The sequence below is a fragment of the Sipha flava genome, unplaced genomic scaffold (assembly GCF_003268045.1).
Source record: "Sipha flava isolate LNK unplaced genomic scaffold, YSA_version1 35a_pilon_pilon, whole genome shotgun sequence".
Taxonomy (NCBI): Eukaryota; Metazoa; Arthropoda; class Insecta; order Hemiptera; family Aphididae; genus Sipha; species Sipha flava.
In genome coordinates, this window is record NW_020273058.1 from 196,557 (window position 1) to 222,429 (window position 25,873).

General features: G+C 36.0%; 1 protein-coding gene across 5 annotated transcripts in view; it reads left to right on the plus strand.

Moving 5' to 3' along the window:
• LOC112687628 overlaps positions 1–25,873 on the plus strand; it is a 196,635-nt gene that overhangs the window by 71,774 nt on the left and 98,988 nt on the right. For 3 of the 5 annotated variants that reach the window (XM_025560449.1, XM_025560446.1, XM_025560450.1), the window contains exon 2: positions 8,412–8,523. The gene's annotated coding sequence lies outside the window, so the exon portion shown is untranslated. Of the gene's footprint in view, positions 1–2,875; positions 3,119–3,766; positions 3,933–8,411; positions 8,524–25,873 lie in introns of those variants that run through there. The other 2 variants (XM_025560447.1, XM_025560448.1) reach the window with 2 other exon arrangements.

Below are 25,873 nucleotides of genomic sequence, written 5' to 3' on the forward strand. Positions count from 1 at the left end.
AACGAATTTCTCTTCTAAACCAACGGGACGGGGTTGCAATTATTTTCCACAAGACCAGAGCAATATTATATAACAAAACGGTTTCGTAATCGATGAAAACACCGTCTTCGTTAAATCTTAACTATTGTTTTCGGGTCTGCGCGCATTCAATATCGAGATAAAAATAATTACTTTTTTCAAGTCTAAACTTCAGACGAAACATTATTTAAAACAAAAGCGATACGAACAGTGATTGTATTTTATGACATTTATATCCGCGTTCGAAACGGTATTTTCCATAAACATTTCGTACACGTTTGTCGCGATACCGTTGCCGTGACGTGTTGCGGTAACGTATAAACATTTCGTTTGACGTTTTTCCAACCACAATCATAAATATAATAAATATGATAACATTAATTACAATAATAATATGTGATTGCACTAGTTGATAACAGTCGACTGTAAATTGTGTACAGTTCGCCGTAACTGGACCACTCGAGGCTATGTGCACACCCGTTTTTTACGGCGCTGGTTGTGAATCGAATCGCATGCGACGACGACTAATAACGTTCGTGTCGTGTTCACGGTCAATGCACCTTCGCAGAACCGACGAGAGGATGGGACAGGGATGATTATAGAGGCCCGGGGCCCGTAACTGGGAGAGGGCCCGCTATCCTAGCCTTTTATACAAAACCGTTTTACAATCTCATCCCCAGTAGATGCGTAAGATGCAAATTTAAACATTTTCAATGTACCAAAGTACGTACAAGTAGTATGTATACCTCAACTGAACAAGTAAAGAGGACCTGGAACCAATCGGCCTCAAGGCCCTTGAAAGTTCTCGTCGGTTTTCGGCAACGGTATTTTACGCCGCACGACGAATAAGGAAATATTGTGATCGCGCGTGGTTAGGATGACGCGTTTGCATTCTTACGAGGATTCGACCGTGGGTCACGTTGACCGTTCGACGATGTCGGACGTTTTATTTTCCGCGCCGTAAACAGACCGTCGATACATGCAACACGCGATGCCCCTATCCACTCCCATGGTTGGCCACGAGTTTCCGTTTCCGACCAAGTTCTCCGAGTTCGTCCGGCAACAATAACAATATTGTCCGTGAGTTAACCAAATCCCTTCGAAACTCGGGGCGTACGTTCTGGCCGGCGCGACGGGATGCGATTTGTCGATGTACTCGTATCAGCACGATAAACTTTTACCCGTCCTGGTGAAGGAGTGCGGTTGCCGTGGACCGAACCTTTCGCCCTGGTCTCCACTCATCTACCCAGCGCACAGCGTACCACAGGTTAGGTCACCGCCGACCGGGATCCGATCGACGATTAAATATTAAGACTTACAGTTATTGTTAGATGAACTAACGCGATCGATAATCTCAGTTAGGGCCGTTGCAAGGGGGGGGGGGTAGAGGGCCTACGCCCCGGGCGAAATTCCTAGGAGGGCGCAAAAATTAATACATTTCAACTTAATTGTAACTCATAGCTCATAACAATTCAATTGTAACTCATTACTTATAAGTAAAACTAATATTATATATTTATTTATTTAATTATATAATTTATAAATATTATTATGTAATATCTATGAATCTATTTATAATTATTATGTAAATTTACATTTTAATAAGTTATTGATTTAAATAAAATTAATAAACGCTTACATGATTATAAGGAAAAATGTATTATTTATATTGCGTTTATAAAAAATATTCAGTTTTTATGAGGTTTTATAAATTTAAATACTTAAGGCCACAATTTGAAATTTCGCCCCGAGCGCAATATCCGGTTGCTACTGCCTTGATCACAGTAACGCATTGTTTTTAATAGCTATAGTAACAAAACAAAATGTAGTGTTCACAACTATGATTGATTTGTAGATAGTGTATAACACAGGTAGCTTTAGTAGTTACCACAGGTAACTTTTAAAGACTTATGATCGACTTTTGAGTTTTTCTATGATCGACCGAAAAAAAAAAGTTGTCACTGATCAAAAATACAACTTTTTTTTTTTCTTCGCGGATATTGCATGTTACACTTCCTTTGGTTCTCATATTTAAAATATTAATAAGTAATCATAAATTTAATTTTACAATTTTACATAACACGTATATCAGTATATTCTTCATCTCATTTATATGTATGCAATGAATACCGTTATTTAATACGGAAATCCATTAAATTACGTTCATATACCTATTTATAGCTATCTTAGTGTACGATTTCGTTTTTCATAATTATTTACTATTATTATAATTATACTTATTTTACATTGTTAATTAATCGTTATATATCCAATTTTTATATTCGTGGGTTGAAAAAAAAAAAAATTTTAATAACATTAACTTTTCAAGTCAAAAATTGATAAAGTTGCAGCTTAAAAACGGCAAAATGCGTACGATTTTTTAACTTTTTTCGACTGCAACTCTGAAAATAATCATTCTAGGATTGTTAAGTCATGATATTTTCACTCCTATTTATTAATGTGATATTTAAACGTCATTATACATTTTACCTACTGCATAACTTTGGATATAGATGATTTAGGATGACAATTTGAACAATTTATACGTTAAATTAATCAATAACTAAATAAACTTATAACTTGAATTAAATTTGTTGTTAATTATTGATAAATTCAAAAAAAAAAAAAAATGTGTACTCAGAAAATCAGTTTATCTATCAGAGTTCATTAAAAAAAAAAATTGGCAAAAAATAATTAGTGGTTAAAATAGCTGGTGGTTACAATTAAAAAAAAAAAAAAAGTTGTACTGCGCACGCTTGGTTGTCATTAACTCGTGGCCAGCTGAGTGGATGTAGTTCGTTCGACGGACGCCACCGAATCAGGGACTAAAATGCATCTGATTTCAGGGCTCACGGTTTTTAATTCGAACGTCACCATCGGCAGGTTTCCGCCGACCAAAAATACCCGCGTAGGCTTTGGCACCCGAAAAAATCTCACGAACAATAATTGTGATCCGGAGGACGACACGATTCGATCTGCAGCGGACGCGATGTAGACTTGAACGGTAAACGGGCACGTCAACGCGTTACGTTTTACGCCGTTCGTACACGATGATCACATGGAAAGGAAACGGGAAAAGAGTAAAATGAAAAAAGCAACGGTAAAAAAGCGGAGCTGTCGCGCATTGCGTTTTATGCGTTTATCGGCGGCCCTCGGGGTTATTAAAACCTTTATCCGTGATGCGCGTCTCGGCGGATACCCTTTTTTTTTTTCTTTTTTCATACGTATAACGTGCACACTCTAATAATGTACCGCGCACGTACATTACGAACTGCGGACCGTAAATTTTACAACCGGAACGCAATCGTAACGCACTACGGACATCGTACGATCGGTCCGGTCCACGGTCGTATTGCGCTGCGTGTGTGCGCACAATAATTGGACGTATAATTTCACCCCCACCACTCGAACGTGTGTGGGTGTGTTTCCTGACGACGTAGCGTAAACGCCTCCGTCGGGTAGTGTTGAAAAATCAATTTATACACTCGGACACAGGGCCGCGTGGTGGCGGCTAGCGTGTGCGCGTCCAAGAAAGATAGACCGTACGAGAGTGCGGGGAAGGGAAAAAACAGTATATGGTGTGTGTATAAAAAAAAAAAAAAAATAATAATAAAAAAACAGCAACGGCAGTAGATTTTTTTCACTTTTTTCTTCTTCTTCTATTATCGGCTTGTCCGCAGCTGCCGAGAAACTTACGCTGGCCGGCTGGAACACCGTGAAGTCCGACGGTCACTGATCGCTCGCGCGGACGTGTCTCCAACACGTCGTAATGCATCGTCTATTATATGTGTCCTCCGGAAAATCGTTATTTTTTCAGCGCTGCAGTTCATTAATTATCGCGACGGTCATCGTTTTAGGTATTCGTTTTCATTACGGCTGCGCACCGGTGGACGTAACGGGTGATTAATTCGAAGGTACCTACTGTTTTTTAAACGAGATTTTATCATAGATAAAGCGTGAACCGTGTTGAACTGTATTTTAGCTTACCATTGTGTCTGACATTTCATCACACATTGTCTACGAATTATTCGACTGTACCGCGAATATCAGCGTTCCACGAGAACCGATTTTCATAAGCATATTTTCACAAGAAACGCACGGCAAAATCGCACGACTCCGCTGTACGGTTTTCGAATATTAAACTCAATTTTTATTATTCCATAACATACTATTGAATAGGCTTCGTCCAGTGAGCGGCGAAGACACCACAAGGTGACAGTCGTTTAGGGTACTCTCAATGATGAATCGATTCAGCTTGGCTTGTCGCGTGCAACCCCATTTGGCGTATTCTACATACGGACCTTGGTTTAAAAGCATAAAAAATTCGACTCTCGCAACAATTGAAGCCATCTGTGCTTCCGAATCGACACCGCTTTAGTGTATGGGCTTTTAAAATTGTTCGAAGAAATGCTTGGACTACAAGAGTCGGCATCGGGATCGAGAATACCTTTTGACGAGTTACGAGGTCCAGTTATGGTACAGTTATGTTTATTTGTAAACAACTATACATATACATATGTAACTATACTTATCACATTAACTTTGAATCATTTGAAGTAATAGCGATCGACCGGATTTAAACGGGACCAGATGTTGTTGCGAACCTGATGTTAAACTTGTAGAATTAAAGTACAATACTAACGGTGAAGTCGTTTTAAATGTTATTTAACTGAGAATAAAAAAAAAAAAAGAACGAAGTGTGCAAGTGTTTGGATGGATGATTCCAATGTACGCTCTGGCGTGCGGCAGAGTGCTTAGAGAAATAAACTCGTAAGTCGTAACAGTCAGGTAGTGCACATCCGGACAAAGCCCGAGAAACAACCGGTGAGTGATGTGTGAGTGTTCTTTGCCCTTGAGTAAATCCGACTACTTCATGTCTTGCCATCCCTCGGTATATATATATATTAGTCCTGTACCTTGGAGGTTATCGGCTCTTGGCGCGTAACTGTCCCTGTGACGTCACCTGTTGTCACCAATTTTACATTTTATAACTAACAATTTGTATTCGTTCGAGGGTAACATCGCGAAAGTTTGGCAGCATACATCTAGTTTGTTATAATGTGTAAATATTATTATAGATTCAAAAGAGCATTTAATTAGGCGATTATTAATAATGCATGTTTTTTTTGCATTGCACATTTCAGAAAACATATTTAAGACTAAGGTTATTGTACAAACATGACCACTTTCTCGTATATTATAACAAATTTGGAAAATATGTCACGTCCTGTAACGACGTAAATTTTAGAGAAAAAAAATAGAAAATATATTTACAAATCACGATTATTCATCATGCCCAGTTATTTTTGACTGATGGAGTAATCATAAAAAATTTATATAGCAAAATACAAAATAATATTTTACGGTTATTTATCATATCAGCCTTACATACAGCGTACGGCAAACCGTAAAACGACATTTAAAATGCAATTAACGAACGTAGAACGAAGACTATTAAGATGAGTATGCGGTTACAATCCATAACCGAAACTTTTTAAGTTTACCAAACTATTTACGGAAACGAAAACTCCTCGAGTACGAGCTAAGTAATAAAAATAATTAAAGGCACGGGGAGAATATAACATACATCCGTCTTGCGTACGTCAACGCGTTATCTAGGATAATTGTCAGTGTCGTGGATTAGGAGAAAAGATGATGAGTTAGGAAATGTTGAGTAACACTATGAGTAGTGCGAAAAAATAAATATAAATAAAAGATTTGGCTACAATGGTTCATCGTATATTTTGTGTGGAAATCATTGAACTTCGTAGCGGGCTGGTATACGGTACACCGTTAAGATATTTCATCGAGCTGAACTAGAATAGTGAAAGAGCAGGTTTTTGATATGGAATGTTTATACGTGTTTGAATAATATGTTTATTTCATAGATTTTAAAATCTGTTATTGGTCGTTGGATAATAAATAGACGATTCAAATAAAACGCGAATATAAATAAACAAATAAAACAAAGAGGATGTGATGGATGGATGTGAATTGGGAGTTTTATAACGTTGAAAGATGCACGTATGTGCGTGTACCGCGCGTGACCAAAAATAGTTGAAAGCGGAGGCAAATAAGAAGGATGAATGGTGTATTTTGGTAACACGGACGTACATGTTATAACTAGGGATGGGCATAAAAACCCGAATATCTGAATTATCCAGATATCAGGATGTTCAAAATCGGATTTGAATCAAATTCTTATCCGGATTTATGAATTTGATTTTCATATAACTTATAATTATTTTTAATTTCTAGTAAAATAATTTATTTTATTTTATTGTAAGAAAAAATTAATATTATATTTTATGAATTTCAATTTACTTATCATGATTTTAACAGTTTTTATAATGTATTATTAGTTACCAAAATTATAATTTACTAAATTGTCGAGTTTACTTTATACCTCTATGACTTACAGTGATATCATGACTGAATACCCAATTAACTTATCTTAACTGCATATCCTTAAAATGGTTATTGAATACGATTTTCTGAAGATAAGTTAAATTTATGTAAATATAAAAATGAGTAATCTAACAGCAAAATTGAATTGAATAATCCGGATAGTTCGGATAATCCATGAAATCCGAATTTCTTAAATCCGGATTCGACAAATCCGAATAATTCGGAAATATGCCCATCACTAGTTATAACCACACTTGCCTAAATCATATGATCAAATAATGTCTACTCGATGGCATTGGCCAGGTATATCATGAACTCCTGCGTTTTTCGATATAATCGTTATGATCCGAGCATTCGACGTAGGGACAAACGTTGTCTTGTGTAATGAAACAAACACCCGTTGCCCGATACCCCACCCCGATACGTGTATGTTTGTAAATAAAAGGTGATCGAGGGTTGTCCGTCGACTTGGTTCCGATACGTTTTCCCGATTCTTCCGACCGTCGAATTAATTGTCAGCATCTCTTTCTCTCTGCCGCCCACTTCGTCAACGTGTGCCGCCCGGGGGTTCGCATTTTACGCGCGCACATATTACGTCCCAAACATTTTCGTTTATTTATTTTCTTTTGTGTTCATGTAATGTGCGTACAATCGAATCGCTTTGGAAAGGAGACGCCCAAAAGGAATGGGAAATAAAAAACAATTACCCTTTGACGGCTCGGCCATTATTGAGAGAGTGCGCGTCATCTGCGTGCGCAGACATAATAAATATAAGTGCACCGTGAGAGCGTGATCATTATTTCCGTCGGGGGATTCAAATGCGTCCGATTCCGATCAGACATCACTAAATGTTCTCGTGTAAACAGACATACGTATATATAATATATTTATAAGTATGTGTATGGTACATGTGGTCGGATCATATTATATTATTGCCATCTACGCCAGTGGTGCACAACCTGGGTGTCACCGACGCGGTTTAACACCAAAAGAAAAAGTTATATATTATGCACTGAGATTAATAAAACTTTATACTTAGATTTTAGATTTTATAAGACTCTAATTTTTTATTTTTTATTTTTTTTTTTTTTTTGGGATCAGTTAAATTATAAAAATATTAAAATTGCTTAAAATTAATGCCTTAATAATATATACGAATAAAATTATTGTATACGATAATAATATTCATTATACACATACATAATGTTTATTAGGAAGGGGGACATCGAAATGAATTAATTCGAATGGATCAAAAAAGGTTGCTGATCAACACCATTGCATTACTACTCGGTACCAATTTTTCATACAATAATCTCTTGTCTCGCGATTACGATTTCATCAATTCAACCACGTGTCGTGTATACATCAGTATGTCTAAGTAAAAAATTTTCCGTATGCGCGCGTGTGTGTGCGTATGTGTGTATGTGCACGTGGTAATTTATTATTTGGATTAGTTTAAAAAAATTAATATTAATTACTGCAGTGCCCGTTGTCTTCGATCGTATTGTTTAAGTCGGATATTATTTCTAATTCTTCCTAATAACTGCGAATTCATAATATATATAGATATATACATACGTCATAAGGTCAAGCGCAATGATTTATATTTAACCGTTAAACCTCACCAAAATACGAAAATACACGTGATATCACGGTGCGTCCCGATCCCTTTATACTCCTGTATTAAATCAACTCGGTTAAATAGATGTGACTTTTCTAGTTTTCAGAACGAAAACCGTTCCTTTTTTTTTTTATTTTACCGTATCACCCAAAGGCAATTCTTTCGGATATACATATATTAAATTTGTGTAAAAACGAGCTTGTTGTTTTTCGTGGTTTGTTTCCTTGAACATGGTCATTGATTTAACATAAAAAAAAAAAAAAAATTCTAATTTTTTACATATTTACTTCGTATATAAGTAGAACCTAGAGATTTATAATTGTTTACTATACTTTTATACTATATTGGATTTTTTTTTCTACAGGTTCTCTGCGAGTTTCATGTGTTTTACTCAAAACCTAGCATTTGATAATTGAAAATGTATTCGTGTTAATACCATAGCAAAATATAGCTTCAGTTATTGCTTTCAAGCGAAGGTACGTATATTCTTGTGTTCAATTTTTTAAAAAATTATATAATTGTAGGATATCTGAGCAATGAGAATAATAGTTCATCAACATGACGATTTTTACGATTTGAAGTAAATTTTTGTTGTAAACACACGTATAATACTGTGAATCGTCATGTATTATACTTTATTTTATTTTTTTTCATTTCGAGTCACACGCGATATTCTAATATATATTTACCAATACATCAACAGTCAAACAACAACTTTTCATAGTTAATTACATTATCAAAATTGTATTATTATTATTATTATTATTTTTTATATATAATATACATTTGTTCGTGATTAAATTAACTTAAACATTTTTAAAAATAATTAATTACTATTAGATGTATAATTAAAAATCAATAATAAAACATACAGCCAAGTAACGTAGAAAATCATTGTGTACACACATCAAATAACAGAACTAGAAATTAAATTTTAAACCAGAATTAAATGGTTTTTAAACTTTTTACTCTGTTGAACTTAATCCGATCAAACAATTAATGAAAACTAAAACAATTATCAGAAACCTGCAGGGTAGAACTAAATTAAAGATAAACTTAAAGTCAAAAAACTCACAATTCGCTTGATGTTTTTTTTTTTTTTATTAATTGCTTTTATTTTTACTGCATTATAGCATGACAATTTTAAATTATTTAAGATACAAAGAGAAAAATAATAAATAGTTAGATAGCAGTAAATAGTAAATACAATATTTTTAATGTGGAAACCAGTGTTGCAGATGAAATTAATGATGAGTGCGATGACGGAGGAAGATCTAAGATTGAGGAGCAGAATTCCATCAGGAGTGGTATAACCTAAGGAAGAGATTTGGGAGAGTAATGAATTGCATAGATGTGTAAGAGACGAGCAAGAGAAGAGAATAGAGAATATTACGAAGGTCACATACGACTTCATAGTTGTGGAGTGTGCCTTACTTGATGTTATTTTAAGTACAATCAACATTTAAGTAAAAATTTGAGTAATAATATGTACAGGTATTTTGTTAAAATTAATTCCCGTTTTATTATTTCATATAACAACTATTAATTTTGCCGTTAATTATCTATTGAAAAACAAGCCATGTATGGCATCGCGTCAGCACGTATTGTATTAATAAGTCATTTAAACTTTGGATAGTTGGTAATTAGCGTTCAGAAAATGAATGAACTCAAAACAGTACTTATAAAAAAAAATTCGTTTCAAACATTTACGCTGCCAGAAGATATACGAATATAAACTCAAATTCCACACTCATTCACTAACGGATCGCTATATCTTAAAAACTATTAAACATATGAACTTAAAATTTGACATAGTGGTCCTTCTAATACTGTAAATTTGCAATTATGTGTGAGGTTTTTCAATGATCTCGTTTTTATATGTTTTTAATTCCTCGTATTCACATTGTTCTGACCGATTTGCAATTTCGGTTTAATAAAGTGCTATAGATTCAGCTATACAGTACAAATTAATAAAAATAAATATTATTAAAACATACGACAAATGTGCGCTTTTTTTTTTAACATACATATTTTTAGCCTGAGATTATTATTACTCGTTTTCAATATGCAGTGCGATCTGAAACATATAATCACGTGTTAACATTTGCAATTCAACAGAGAACGATACGTAGTCTGTTCAGCCAATTCATCAAATTAATGAACTAGATACATTTTGTTGAATAAGAAATCTTCAGAGGATTATTAAATAAATTGTTCTACCCAAAGGAGTAGTGCATTATCAGTCGTACGAAAATATTATTGCTTCTGACTAAGTGCCACAGACATTTATTGTTATCGAATTTAACGATATTTGACGATTACGTATTACCTATATTTAATACGAGACAGATACCGATCGATCCATTTAATGATGATACTCTGATATATCGTCACTGCTATGTCGGCACAAAGAAAGAACAGTTGAATAATCACCACTAATACGGTCCAATATTAAAAAGTATCTTTTTCACTTTAGATAGTATATGATCGATCATAATAAAAGGGAACGGAACTGGGAAATAACGTGTATAATAATATGAACGTGTAAAGTTTTCTAAAGTTAAAGTTTTTATGAAGCTTTTAGTCTTTCGAACAACGCCATCAACTTATTCTTAATGTTTTATTACTAATAAAATCAACATGACCGTTGAAGTACAATAGGTATTGTATGGACGTGATGCACCTTAATATTTAATACTTTTGACCGTAGAAAGTAGCAAGACAAGCAATAAAATAAGAAAAATGTGTGCTGTAACTCGATCTAGAGAATTTTGTTGAATTAAACTTTTTAATATTTATCGTTATTTCGTAATATTTTAACATAAATGAAATCTATTTAAATATTTTCCAATTTTTTTTGTTTGGGTTGTTAAAAGTTATAACCGTATTCCGAATTGTCAGCGGTTCGTATGGATTTATCGTTAAAAAAAATACTTTCAACGACATAATTGTTGTTAAATATGCATTGTATACAATCGATTGTCGTCATTTTTATTAGCAGTATTTCATCTCGCTTTCAGTTCATTCAAATAATGCGTTTTTCTGTTTTTAACTTAAACGTAATAATCGTTACGTACAAAATATTATACCAAGAAAAGCTTGATTTCAGTGCGCATAAACATCAAAACTTTGTTAAAAAGTATGCCCATTTATGGGTTATTTTTTTGCTTTTGTTTACGATACTCTCGAAAATTACTAAAATATTTGAAATGCGTAGTGTACGTTTATGAGAAAAAAAAAACATAATAACCGCATCACTGAACATTCAAAATCTCATTGTTCCTTTTGAGATCTAGAACATTAGAGAAATTCAGAGAAACCCGTCAATGTTCAACACTCGTGAATGGAATAAAACATATGAACTTCAATAATCAAAGAATAAAAATGCATTTATAACTGAAAATAAATGAATATAATAAAAATAAAAATAAATTATGTTTTTTTATATTTTAATTTTAAAGTAATGAAATACTGTAATTAAAAAAGGCTGAAACGTTCATAATCGATATAAATCACACAACTCGAAAGTTATACGGTATCAAAGTGAATTAAATTGTATTGTTTAATTAAAACGTGGTTTACAATAATAATAATTATTATTATTATATTATAAATGAAAAGGGTTTTTTTTTTTTTTTTTAGTAATTTTGATTTCCACAATCGATCTAGAAAATCGTTCTGTTATTTTGTATAATTAAATATGTCTTACAATTCGATTCTGAATTAATGTCCTTTAGAAAATCTAATATAAATATATTTTTTATAAAGAGAAATACGAAATAAGAATAGATGATGCTATAAATCTGTAATTACGATATTATTACGCGTACACATCGATATGACTAATAATTGTTTCCGGACCTATTAGCTTCAAAATCATCACTAATGGAAAAAATATTTCATATTAATCTTTGGCATTTGAACTACGTTCCAAAAATCGACGATGTCCGACGAAATCGTTTGTCTGCCCTTTTCGCCGAACAAATGCGGTCACTCTTGATGTCGCCGTCGTCGTACACGCAACGTATTTCTTCGCGAAACGAGTAGAGAGGAAATGAACACGAGGTGAAACCGGTGACGTTGTTTCGCATCTCAGCGTAAAATCACGGCTCAAAACGAGGTTTGGATGTCACTGTTGATCCGGCAGCGGCGCTATGCCTGATTTTTACGTTTCAAGTCATACCCGCCAGTATTTCGATCGCGAGCAAATGCCTCGGACCAAGAAGCGATGCGATAAGCGCGTCCAATAATACCCCGTACTTTTAGCAGCTGGATATTTGGAATTTACCGTTATATTTTTTTATTATTTTTTTTTTTTTTTTTTTGCTGTTTCTTCGTAAACCTACCGAGATACGAACTTACGAACGTTGGTGAAAACCCATTTGGAATCGGTACGAGTACACAAGAGCGCGCAAGCGATAGCCGAACAAATGTTACGGCCGTTGCGCGAACCGTTCGAAATGAGGGTTTACGCGTGTTCGACGACGGCGAAAATACCTCCGGTGTAACGCACATAAATCCACGTTCACCCGTAAAACTCGCTAAGCTCACGTCTCGGACCGCGCGCGAGGCGTCACGATGAAAGCGGTCGCGGGAACGACGACAGTACCGCAGCGAAACCCGCGATTACGGCGCGCGATAGAACCCGCGGCGGTACGCCTGAAATTATTTCGGGATCGTCGCACCGGACGTTTTGCGCGTAACACCCGGGTGTCTCGCAAACGGATCAACGCCGTTTCGGACTCGGGTGTGTACGATCGTCATTCGTTTTCGTTGCTGTTCTTCCCCCCCTCGCAACTGGACCGTTTTTCTCGTGCCCGGTATGCCGGATTCGACCGCGAACGAAACTCGGAGCAGTGCCGATTCGGATTGTCCCGTACGTCAGGCCAGGATTTGCTCCGTTGCGCCGACCGTAACCGCCTCGAACGTCGGGGCCACCGGTGACGGCCCCCGAGTCGTGTACAACGGACATCGCATTATAAATAAATAAAAATAATATTCATGTAAAATCAACGGGCCACAGCCCTTTAGCGATGGAAGAAAAACATTGATATACGAGTTGGCGCAATATGAAAACAATAGACAGGTGATAACAATAACAGTAAAAATAGCAAGACATACAAATGTAAAATTTTAGTACATAAAACAAAAGTATAAAATAAATATTTAGGCATTATGATTTAAAAACAACAAAGTTCTAGCTTCAAATACTTGACGAGTCAAAACAAAAAAAATCCAAGACTGTGGAGATTCTATTGGCGTTAATAATGGCTCTTGAAAAAAATGAATTTTTTCCACTATTTGTATTAAAATTAGGTGTATGGAACGAATCGGAATTACGTGTGTACCTACTAGGGATTCTAAATGCAATTAAATTCAAAATAGCTGGGCAGTTCATATTATTATTTAAAATATCATAGACAAATGTAGTCCCATTGAGATGGTTTTTGGGTTGTTATCGACAAAAATCAAGACGGTACCAATTACGCGTAGCTTTGAAGTATTAAGTACGCGCATGCACTTGTAAAATTGTTTATCGTCGACCACGGTTCAAAGAATAGTTATAGTATATATTTAATTATATAATAACATGAACAAACATAGTTTCTATAAACAATTAATAAATTAATAAATTAATATGGGGCCCCGAAAACTGTCGGGCCGACACTGGTGACGATGTTCGTCTTCTCCGTAGCGATTGTTTGTTCGGTACCCGATGCCGAAAGGTTTTTCGTTCGGTAACGAGACGTTCTCGTAGCATTTGCGCACCACGTGCGGTCGGCGGTTTCGATACGTTGCCCTCGGGATTCGTAAGGGTGTCATTGCTCTACCGCACACCGCGCTGGGTAGTGTTTCACGGTCCGAGTGCAAACAGTAACATTGCGAACAGGGACAAAGTGACGTTTGGACGTGGGAACAATTGGTCGTCAAAAAAAAAAAAATATAATATTTATATAAATAAAATAAAGGTTATTGTTATTATTAGGGCTCGGATTTCAATGCATTTGCATCTTTTTTTTTGGGGATATCTTACGCAATGCTTTCCAAGCAACAAATTTGCTTCAGGTACTCCCTGTTCTACCAACAAACATTTCTTGGGATATTTTTTGCATTTTTTTTGCATTTATAGCGGATTTTATACTTTTAAGAGCATTTTTTGGCGTTTTTAATGCATTTTTTTATATTTTAAGACATTATTGACCTATTTTTCGTATTATGACTAACCTCAGTTGATGTTGAGAGGTCATTTTCAGTATATAAAAACTTATTGGCAGACAACCGTCGATCATTAAAATTCCAAAACTTAAGAGAAATACTAATCGTACCTTGCAATTCAAATGTGTGATTTAATTTTTAATTAAATTTCTGATTTTTATTTTTTTTTTATTTTTTTTAGTGCAATGTAAATAAAATTTAATTTTTTACTCATTTTTTGATATTTTTATGGCATTTAAATCTGAGCTCTAGTTATTGTAATAGATAAAACTTAATAGTTCTGGTTTATTTATAGGTGTTTTATGAATTATAAGATCTCTGATATTATGCGTCCATAATATAACTAATGGAATCGTATCATATCGAACCTAATCGATTATTATTGAATATTTCGTAGATATTACGTATAGATTGAATTTTATCGTTTTGGCAATAGATAATGTGTAAATGTCAACCTCCTAGTTTGTGGTATTTCATCAACTGTTTACGAAAAGTACAAACTGTACGAGATGTATTTTACAGTCGAATCGAAGAAGGTAAGAGCCTCACCTTCAACAAAAATAAAAATATTAAAGAAATGTATTGATGCGGATAAACGTATTTCAAGAATCGTTCAAACTTATGAAAGTAGAACTGAAATATCGTTTTTACGCGAAATCACTCATAATATTTCTTCGCATTAATGTAAGATACCGATCGTTTTTCACTATCGCAATATAAGGTGATGTAGTTAATATAAACAATTAATTGATTTTACATGCTGATTTATACAAGGTTCTTATATACGTCCAATTGTCCCCACGTTCAAACGGCTACGTCCGTTCGTCCTGGATCGGCAGTACCACGACCTACACTGGTGTTGAAACGTATAACGAAAACCTCGGTAAGGCCGGGTTCTGGGGGCGCTACGAAATCAGCGTTACCGCGGTTCTCGGCTACCGGACCCGACGGCGAACGGTGTACGGTCCGTAATAACATTATTCCCCTGCGGATTCGCTACGTGTCCGGGGTACTGATTTATCGACGGAAGCGACGTTTCGTCGCGCGTTGTTATTATCATTGTTATTGCGATGCCGAGACGCTCTCTCGTTCCTCGCGCTTGACGATAATGCACGTGTACGCGTTCGTCGACTAGAAATTAAACGGCGACCGCGTGGCAAATCGGATTGCGACCGGAACGGTTCGCCGCAAAGCGTACCTACCGCGTTCGTCGCGGTTATCAAGACGGTTTGATTCGATAAGGCGCCCGACGATTAAGTTTCCGCGCGGTCCAAGACGATCGGTGAAACGCGATCGCGAACACAATCGCACGAAATCTTGCACTGAAAAACGCGCACATTAAGCTTAACTTACACTAGCTTAACCAGTGGCGTAGCCAGGATATTTAAATGGGGGGGGGAGGCTAACCACTTTTTTTGGATAATTAAGGTAAGAGAGCATATGAGAATTCACCCTTAACCCTCCCACCATCTACCACCAAGTCTCTAAACGTAATTCAAGCATTTTAATATAGTTTTAAAAATATTTATTAATATACAATTTATAATAATAATAATAATTTTGGTTTCAGTGTTCAGTCACTTGCTCCACTCTGACAGCTGCATTCTCTTAGGCGAATTTCTGTCAAATTCAGTTATTATTTCACTTTCATCGAATTGATCTTTTTTATTTATATTAGCCATAGCTAACCCATTCAGTCTGTTTTCCGACATAGTGCTTCTTAAAAAAAATTTTAAGCGATTAAGTGCTGAAAACGTCCTTCCGGTGTCACATGCGATTATTACCCCCTATATTATTACCCCCCTCACATTTTTTTACCGGGGGTATTAATCGCCTGAGGTAATAACCGCCTACAGCAACAGGCAATTATTACCTCCCCCCACAATTTTTTACTGGGGGGTATCAATCGCCTGCGGTATTAATCGTCTGAGGTAATAATCGCCTACAGCAACAGGCGATTATTACCTCCCCCCACAATTTTTTACTGGGGTGTATTAATCGCCTGAGGTAATAATCGCCTGTTACTGTTGTAGATTATTACCTCAGGTGATTAATAACCCCAGTAAAAAAATGTGGTGGAAGGGGTAATAATTGCCTGTTGCTGTAGGTAATTATTACCTCAGGCGATTAATACCCCCCAGTAAAAAATTGTGAGGGGGGTAATAATCGCCTGTTACTGTAGGCGATTATTACATCAGGCGATTAATACCCCCCAGTAAAAAATTGTGAGGGGGGTAATAATCGCCTGTTACACCGGAGTGAAAGAGGTAACTGGTAACGTGGCGAATAATTGTAAAAGTATTTTAATGTTAGGTCGAAGTTTGGTGCGATGAGAGAGTGAATCAAGAGCAGAATTCAGTTTTGGAATAGTATTTTGACTCCATTGTTGCCTCCATATGAACAGGTTAGCTCTGATTGTAGATGAGGTATCATCATGGAGACATTGGACATATATTTTAGCAGCTTTTATAATATTTTTATCGTCATACATATTTAAATTGGCCGGAATAAGTCCTTCAAGTGGCATAACATCAATAAGCCTTTGATACATTATACATATAAACACGGTCCATGGGGGAAGCTGTAGCCCCCTTAGTCCCTCCCCCTTGGCTACGCCACTGAGCTTAACTTACACTTACTTTACTTGCACTTGCGCGCGAGCCGGCTGACATGTTCGTGTTCGTTTTGCAACGTTGAATATTTCTTCCGGCCGTGTCGATGACGTTCGAACGTTTCAGTCCCGCGGGATCGACGGACAATACTTTAGGCTGTACGAAATCTTCGCCAACCCCAATACGTGTGTTTTCGCACGTGTACGCGAACGGCACGAACGCGGTAGTTGTGAGTTGGAAGAAAAAATGTAAATATTAATCGTACTGCGTTACATCTTATTCTCGTGGCGTTGGTTGTAAATGAAAAATAAAAACACCCGATCGTAAAACTAAATATGATTTCAGTTGACGAAGAATGACGTTTTTTAATTAAAGACCCATCAGACCCTCATCAATTTTTTTATTATTTTTTTATTTAGATTTTTATCAGTAAAATTTATCCGATACCAATATTCCATATTCAAAATGATTTTAATATCAAATTTAGATTTCATTCTGAAGTCGTCACCGACTTAAGTCCCTACATATTGACACGTATTTAATAATTTGGAATATATCAATATTGATTTCCTTTCGTATAAAAAAACTTCTATCGCTACTTGAACAAATACCAATTTTCAATGTTAAATTATTAAGAATAATTTAATAAAATATAATTTATGAAAACAGATTTATCGGAGTTTTTTTTTATCTTTCTGGAAAAATGTCTCTATATATTATAATAAAATGATATTGAATATAAATTTAAAAATAAATTAAATATAAATAAAAATAAATATATATAATTCAATATTAATTATTAAAATATACATTTTAAAAATTAAAGAACCGTTCATTAACTATATCTTAATTATTCAAACTTCTTACCGGACATTTTTTACAATAATGTAATACATTTCCTGTTACACTTCCACTTTTACTTTTATTGTTCACGCTGTGTACATAAAAATGTGTGTTAGTACTTCAGAACACGTAAAACTTTTTTATTTCATTTTTCGTTTCGTCCAAGTACTTCCCATTAAGATTCAAAAGTCTTACGTCATTCAAACTACTGCAGACTCGTTTCGAGTTGCAGTTGCTTCGTTTTATATATTCGTTCTAGTGGGCTCCCGGCGTATTTTATATACACCGCAAGTTATTATGCCGTCAACTGTTCATTGTACGTAACCCTACCATAGTAATTAAAAAGTTAATTCCATCCGATTACAAGACACGTTCGTAAGGAATTTTAGCGTCTAAATCATCGAACGATGAATAAATTAATTTTAATACAAAAGTAAAATGTGCCTATTTAGATAATATAACAGTATTTAGCCACAAAGTATATTTACACATTACATTTCCTATTCTATTACAGTGATACGTTTACTATGATTTATGTTCTGAATTGGTCCTACTTAAATTATTAACTTTTAAGTTCAACCGTTCTCTATCTTCTAGTTACTAATACATATATTATATTGTTCTAATAGTGTCTTTGTATTATTTATTTTTGTAATTTTATAATCCACGGACATGATAAGAAAACAAATTATACTAAATGCGTTTTAATTAATTAATTAGGTACTTACATTTTTCCCTTTCAATTAAATAAAAATAATAATAAATTGTGGAATGCATATCGTCGGAGAAGCTTTTATCACGTCTTTCTTTATTTATTTTTTATAAGTGATATCAATTATTCAGAGTGGGTCGGAAAAAAACCGTTGGAAATGATTCAATAATTATAAAGAGTTTCCCCCCTCAAAAAAAAAAAAAAAAATCGTGTTTGAATATTACTTTTCGCGTTCAAATTTCTATGTAAACACATAGAAAATCGTAAATATCGAGGCGAAATCGCTCGTAAATTTTCCAAATAATTATCACAGTATAGAACAGCTGTATTAAAACCGTGCTCTGCAGACAACTCGCGTGACACGCGTATAAAAGATTTTCAAGAGCTCTGTGGGTGGATGTGACAAATGTTACTTCAAAGATTTTCCGTCGTGACTTCGGGGTTTTGCGATTTGCTTACTAACGTATAATATTACGGTTCTGTAACTGTCGCAATAAATGTGTTCGTTTATTGAGCGTTCGTTTGATCGTTATGCTATTGCGTCGCGAATCCGTATAAAAACATCGAAAAGTGTTCTCTAACGTACGCGTTACACTCGATTTTGCGTATGCTGAAATCCGTCCATTGTCAACGGAACTTTCCGGACTTTACGAGTCTGAAATCATCGATTGTATATTATAGTATCGCCAGAATAGAAAAGGATACGCGATACGCGTTAAAACCGTTTTACAATTAATTTTATAAACAATGATAATAACTAAGACGATGGCATTTTATCCAATGACCATTAGCGTGTTACGATATGTTCACAACCAGATTCGTCGAGGGGTAGATTTTTTCGGAATGAACAAACAAATTAAAGGGTTACGGGGAAAAACGATAATGGTCAAAAATAGAAAAAAAAATCTGATAACCGTATTGTTATCTTGTGCCGTCGTCTCGTTTACACCACCGTTGTCGAATGGAAAGCAGCTGAAAGTTCATCGGTCGCGCGTACTGTTTCGTCGACAACTCTGCTCGCGGGCCGGCACGACAAAACAATGACGAGTAACTAATTACACGCAATGGTAACGACGTCAAAACGTTAATCGATCAGGCGTCGGCGACGACGGGCCGGGTTGGATTACTCACGATCCACCGTGCACGGGACGAGAGACAATAATACCAGCGGCGAGATCTCCAAGTGTACACGAACAGTACCGTTTACCCGACTGAACGTTCGGCCATCAACTAATACCGGTATAATACCGGTTAGGTTAGGTATGATACCGGTATTAAGTGACGGGTCCGGGGTCGATTGTTTCCCGTCGCAATATTTATTAGTTATGCGTCTCGCTGCACCAGAAGGTTTCGTCGTTAATCCGTACGTTCGCAGAGTTGTGCAAATACTACACCGTTGTATTTGTACGGTTCGATTGCATGAAACCGGGCCAGGAGAACGTTATAAACGCTAGTTCGCTCACCGAGTTGAAAGATCTTTGGCCGTTGGTCTTGAGAAGACTGAACGTTGCCTAGGAAGTACCACGAGGAGGCGAACTTTCATAAACCCCCTATACGAACTTCACACGGTAGATGTGCTGATTCCTTGCACAAACGGGGCACGAAAAATCCACCGGAACGTGACTGTGGAACCGAGAAACAGACCGTCTACCACATAGCTTTTGAATGTCCTATCCACGTGTAGCGAGCGTTGTGCAGGACACTACGATCGGTAACACATTAATTATTTAACGACGTAGCACGTCGTATGTAATCTTGAGACGTGGGTTGAGAGAGATAGGTAGGTGAATAAATTTAACACTGGTATATTAAACTTATAAACTTACTGTTTTTATTAATTTATCACAATAAATTAACAAACAGTTAAAAACACAAAAAATTAAAATAACAAGTTATTCTGGGCTAAGAATTATATACTCGCGGCGATGTGGCTGTAACAAAGTCCAACGACGAGCAATAATTTATTTAACAGGGGAAATGATCAGTCTAACTACCTATCTACATCTGAATAATGCTAAATGCTCAACCCGTATTTATACAAGTTCCAATGACGTAAAAGTGGCCTAATTCTAATATTACTTTATTTTGCCCTCTATTCTTCATTATTATGTAAAGACGTGAAACTACTTGTTGTTTTCACCTTTACCCTGGTTTTCCTGCGTATATGCGAATTTAATATATTATCTATTTTATACATATACTATTTTAATCTATCAAATAATCAAAATATTATTTTGATTATTAAATTTAGCTGGACCTTGGCGAATTTATTAATATGCGTAATAAGTTATTTTTGATTATTAAATATTGATTAATTAAATGCTGATTATAAAATACGCCTAGCCTTGGGCTTACTACACACGCCTATCGTGCTTCTAGAATCGACCGTCTCACAACCCCTCCCACACTTTATTAAATGGCTGGAGGAATCAAAACTTAAACTCTAATACCAGATAAATTGTTCTGTTAATTATTAATATCACTCGCTGTTATTCGCACTGCTAAGTAGGTACTCTAATTCCGTTTTATTTTTATTTTTATTCTTATTCGTCCGTTATACACTAAATTAATTTAATTCGATTTACCGTACGTTACCATATTACAACTAGTCTAATTCATGTAACCATATACCATTTACGCTGCACGAATAAAAGTTACATTTGTGCTCGCGCGATTTACGTTTTACGTTACCGTTTTCCCACGTCTTGCGGATCGGAGAACGTTTCGAAAGGCACCTACTCCGAGTACTAATTGCCGTAAGAAATGTTGAACAGTATGTGCATCGCACGTGGGTTACGTTGAATACTGCGTACAATATCATACATCGACCTGACCTATGCACATGTTTTGGAAAGAACAAAAATAACCAAGACGCCCTACGTTATATCCCATCATGTGCCCAATTCGATAAGTCTATAGTCGTTTAATCTAAACCGTTGACCGTTTTCGCGTTCGTTTTTCACCGGGCGTCTTTTCCGGCCGAATAAATATTATTGTTGTACACGAACGAAATTCGCACGGAGTATTCGGTTTACGTTTGACGTACGTATCGACCGTCAATCAATAATCATCCGGAGTGTACCTCGATTTGAAATAAAAATGTACGTAAAACAATCATGTCTGAGTGCAAACCCTAAAAAAATACAGTAAACACGCAACACTCATAAAAAATAATTACACCATATTTCATATAACTTTTATCGAATGCTGCAACGGTTGACCGAATACAATATTGGAACAGCGAAATATTCTTGTACCGTATTATGTATCGTAAAAATAATTTAAATGTCCGTGGACTGTTTGCAATACTATAGTGATTTCAGCCTCGTGTTTATAATTGATGTTTTTTGCAAAATAAAAAACGTACATCACAGTCCAAACATGCCTCGACTGCGTTTCCGTAGTGTACACGTTCGGACATCTGACCTATTCGTAAATCAATTGGTGGATGAAGGGGCAAGGGTCAAACTTTAATATCCACCACAATCGATTCAACGTTACACTATATTTCGCTTGTTCTATTTTCAAACAATGTTGACTTGCGCCGCTATCACACGTACGTAGCATTTGTTTATAGTTAGATGTAGTTATAGAGTTATAGTTTTTATAATAACATCCGTTGTGCACACAATATACCCGTCGTTTCAGCCACAAATTGAACAGAGTTTTGTTCGGAAAAAAAAAAATAAATAGGATTCGAAATGATTTTAAAATTCTAACCGTTCTCGAAACACTCTGTGGAACGACAAACGAACGGTGAAAATATTATATTGTCCGTAATCATTATCGATTTTCGACGTTTCAGTGATCGAATTCTAGGGGTTGGACCATCGGTATCAACCCAGTTCACCGAAATCCGTTTCAGTGACGAATAACCGGTTTTGATACGGATCGAGTAAAAAAGTAATTTCATCGACAAATAAATCGCTATAAATCGATCAAAGTTACATCACTAAAGGTACCATTTCCAAGATGCGGCTGGTCACGACGGCTAGTCGTAGGGAGCCGACTCTTCGGAGTAAGCTTTTCAAAAAATGTCACATATGTTCAGTAGGAATGCAAACCGAATTCAGCACGTATGTTGTACTGCCGTATTTGTATTTTAAACATGCAGGGATGAGATGCTTAAAACATTTTGTATAAAACCATCTAATTATTTTTGTTCTACTACCTACCGATTACCAACAATTAATGTGCGCTAAACAATAGTAGTCTAAATACGAGTATTAGAAGTTTCTTATGTATTTTAATCACTGTTCGTTGTTCAACGAAAACGAAAAAGAAATATATTTATGTTCATACATTTTTACCGTTTTATCATTCGACGAAATAGGATTTGGCAAATTGGATTTCGAGGAAATGGGATTTTGACGAAACAGACCTAAACTGGACCAACACGGAGTTCTTATATATGATATCATCCCAAGCCCCTTTCCACATTTTCGTTGGAGTTCCGACCAAATCTTCGTGCTATGGGCACGAACTATCCAACTGGTTATATGAACGTATAATCGCATTCTTTAACCCGGGATGGACTTACGGTTGAGAAAAAAAAATATTAGAACGTGTTTATAAATGACGATAAACATCTATGAACGTTTTTCATTTGAATTCACTTTCTGATTTGGTTTTCATTCTAAAAATGTTATCGTTAATCTTTAAAAAAAAAAAAAAAAAAAAAATACGTGTACATAGTATACCATAAGTCGTTAGATTCGTCAGCTCCATTATGTTTTTCACGCTCAATCGTTGCGTTACGTTAGCCTGAATAACCGTCAGTTAACCGTCGGAAAACACAACACGTTGTACGTGTCTCATGACTACGGCTAAGTAAAATCGATTCTTCCTAAGAATATGTCAAGACCAACCAGGAGCTCGGGAACGAATCCCTTCTTCTTCGTGTTTGCACGTCAAAAATGTCACCCGCTTCGGTACTTCAGGTGATTTCGAGTTGAGCTCGGTAGCATTAAATGTAACTACATAACCGCATTGTTCCGATTACCGCGACGGAGAATTAGTTTCAAGTTCGTCCGTCGCTTCCGTCCAAAGCCTATACACACGTCCATCGAAGTGGTCGCAAACATCGGCAAAAAAAAAAAAAAAATGCATTCGGATTACAATTATTATTTTATCTTCCCCCCTCACCCCCTCGCCAAGGATCTGCATACGTGTCCGTATGTGCTCGAGTTCATGATTGTCGCCTTTTTTCCGCTCGGAAGAAGAAAACCGAAAGGTCCTACGAAATCCACGACGGCGGTCATTTGCACAACGTCGCAACATTGTTGACCGCACGACGTATTCGTGGTCACGAGTTCACGTCGCGTGAAATGCAGCGAAACTACCGTTTTCGCCGAGCGATGTACACATTAAACAATATAATAATAATACTACAATATATTGTAATATAATAAAATAATAACCGCGTATAACAATATATCGATTAAACTATCACTGCGAAATGCGCGCTGCGAACTCCGAGGACACCGATGTTTCGAGAGAACTATTATTAAATACGTTCAATTTCTGAATTTAATCCCCAGGCGCGACGCTCGCCCATCGTTTCGAAATCATACGAATTTCATCCGCGTCCTCGTGTCGTCGTTCTTATCATACCAGTTTTTGTTGAGTTTAAACTCTGATAACAATAATATTATGTTGCATTATTATTGTAACACGATACGTTTGCTCCGTTCTCCGCAGCCATAAATCGTAAATTAGGTAGGCAACGTTTTACCAACCGAACTATCCGAACGCTGTTTTCCGTTCGATCACAGATCAATTTCGTTTACGTTATTATTTATCGTTCTCGAACACTCGTTGGTAATTCGTGAAAAACATCGAAATTCAAACTTGCCAACAATTATGATGCGGTGTTTGTAAGGGTACTAAAAAATAAATAATTTTTTTTTTTGTGTTCCATTTATTTAACATCAAAAATGATTATAGTTATTATTTTTAAATATCATGATTCCGATCGTGTTTAGCCAACATATTGATCGGGCAATCAATATTAAAATGTCCACTGAAAAATATTTATAGGTCATAAATGTTTGTCGGATGTACGTAAATTTCAAATTAATTGAGTTTATTAAAAAAAAAAAAAAAAAACCGTGTGTACCAGATCGCGCGCGATAGAAATGAAACTTGTGATACACATTGAGCCATGGCAGGAATTCAAGGAATTTAATTGCGCAAAACACAATAATCATATGGAACGGAATTCTTTATTCTTCATAAAACGTCTGTATTCAACAATTAGTTGATGAAATGATTGGTTTGTGATAGTTGAAGTACGATGCAAGGATCGATATTTACTAAAACAGAAGTTTATGGTGCAGGCATAACAATTAAACTACTGTTAGTATTCAATAATCCACTTGCACTTTATCGATTACGATCGACCGTGTTTAAGCTGTAATGTTTTTTTTTTTTTTTTTTTACATCGTGTTCTCGGCATATTTTACACTCGAATTTTCACTGTTCTTATTAGTTTTTGCGCCTTTTTCCGTTCTCGATACATTTTAATTCGCAGCAAATGTGTTTTACCCGTAGTTAACAGTCAAAAGTGAACCAAAAAACTCCAAAACAATAACGCAACGTACAATACAAACGAGTTGAATGGCGCAACACGATATTATAACACGCCGTCGCCGTTAATTAAACGAAAAAACGTGGTTTTTTGTAAATTTATTTTTTTTTCGTAAGTTTTTAAATTTTGCGAGATTACAGTGATCAAAGGCAAAGTATTACTGTTGATATCGCACTTCAGTGTTGGTATTGGCGGCGGCATGATAAGCCGCGCCTGTAACACTCTTTGGCCGCAAATGCTAAGCCCACGAATCCGATTCACTCAACCCCGCGCCTAAAGCGGTTTCACTTCAAAACCACAATGACAGTGGCGAGACGTATACGGAACACAAATTAAAACACGGTTGGGTTAAAACGTACCGTGTTCGAAAGTTTATCGACCGTGATAGTTTTTTTTTTTTCGTCCGGGCGTTCCAACTATTCGGTGTTACTTAGCCGAAACCTGAACGCTTTTCTAGCGGACCGAGTTTGTTCACTTTTTACTCGTTTCCAACGTTAGCTGTCGGTCGGTGATCCGTGCATGAGTCTACGTTGTTTTATTGCTTTTGTACTGTGCCAGATAAAACGAACATACGTGCGTTAGAAAACATACGAGCAAATCAAATTCCATAGAGGTGGACAGTGTGTATTATACGGTTTTTCAAACTCGAAATAATCGTTTTGGTCACGCGTTCTCGAACGCGTCGTGTCCACCGGGGTGCGAACGAAACTCAACGTCACCGAGTAATGTGCCGAACGATAAAGATTAAAATTTCATCTCGAGACGTGCGGAACGTGTAAGATATTTGACGGCCACGTTGGATGTAGGCTCGTGGTCCGTAGTCGAGTAGATCGAGTCGGCGACACGAGGCTATG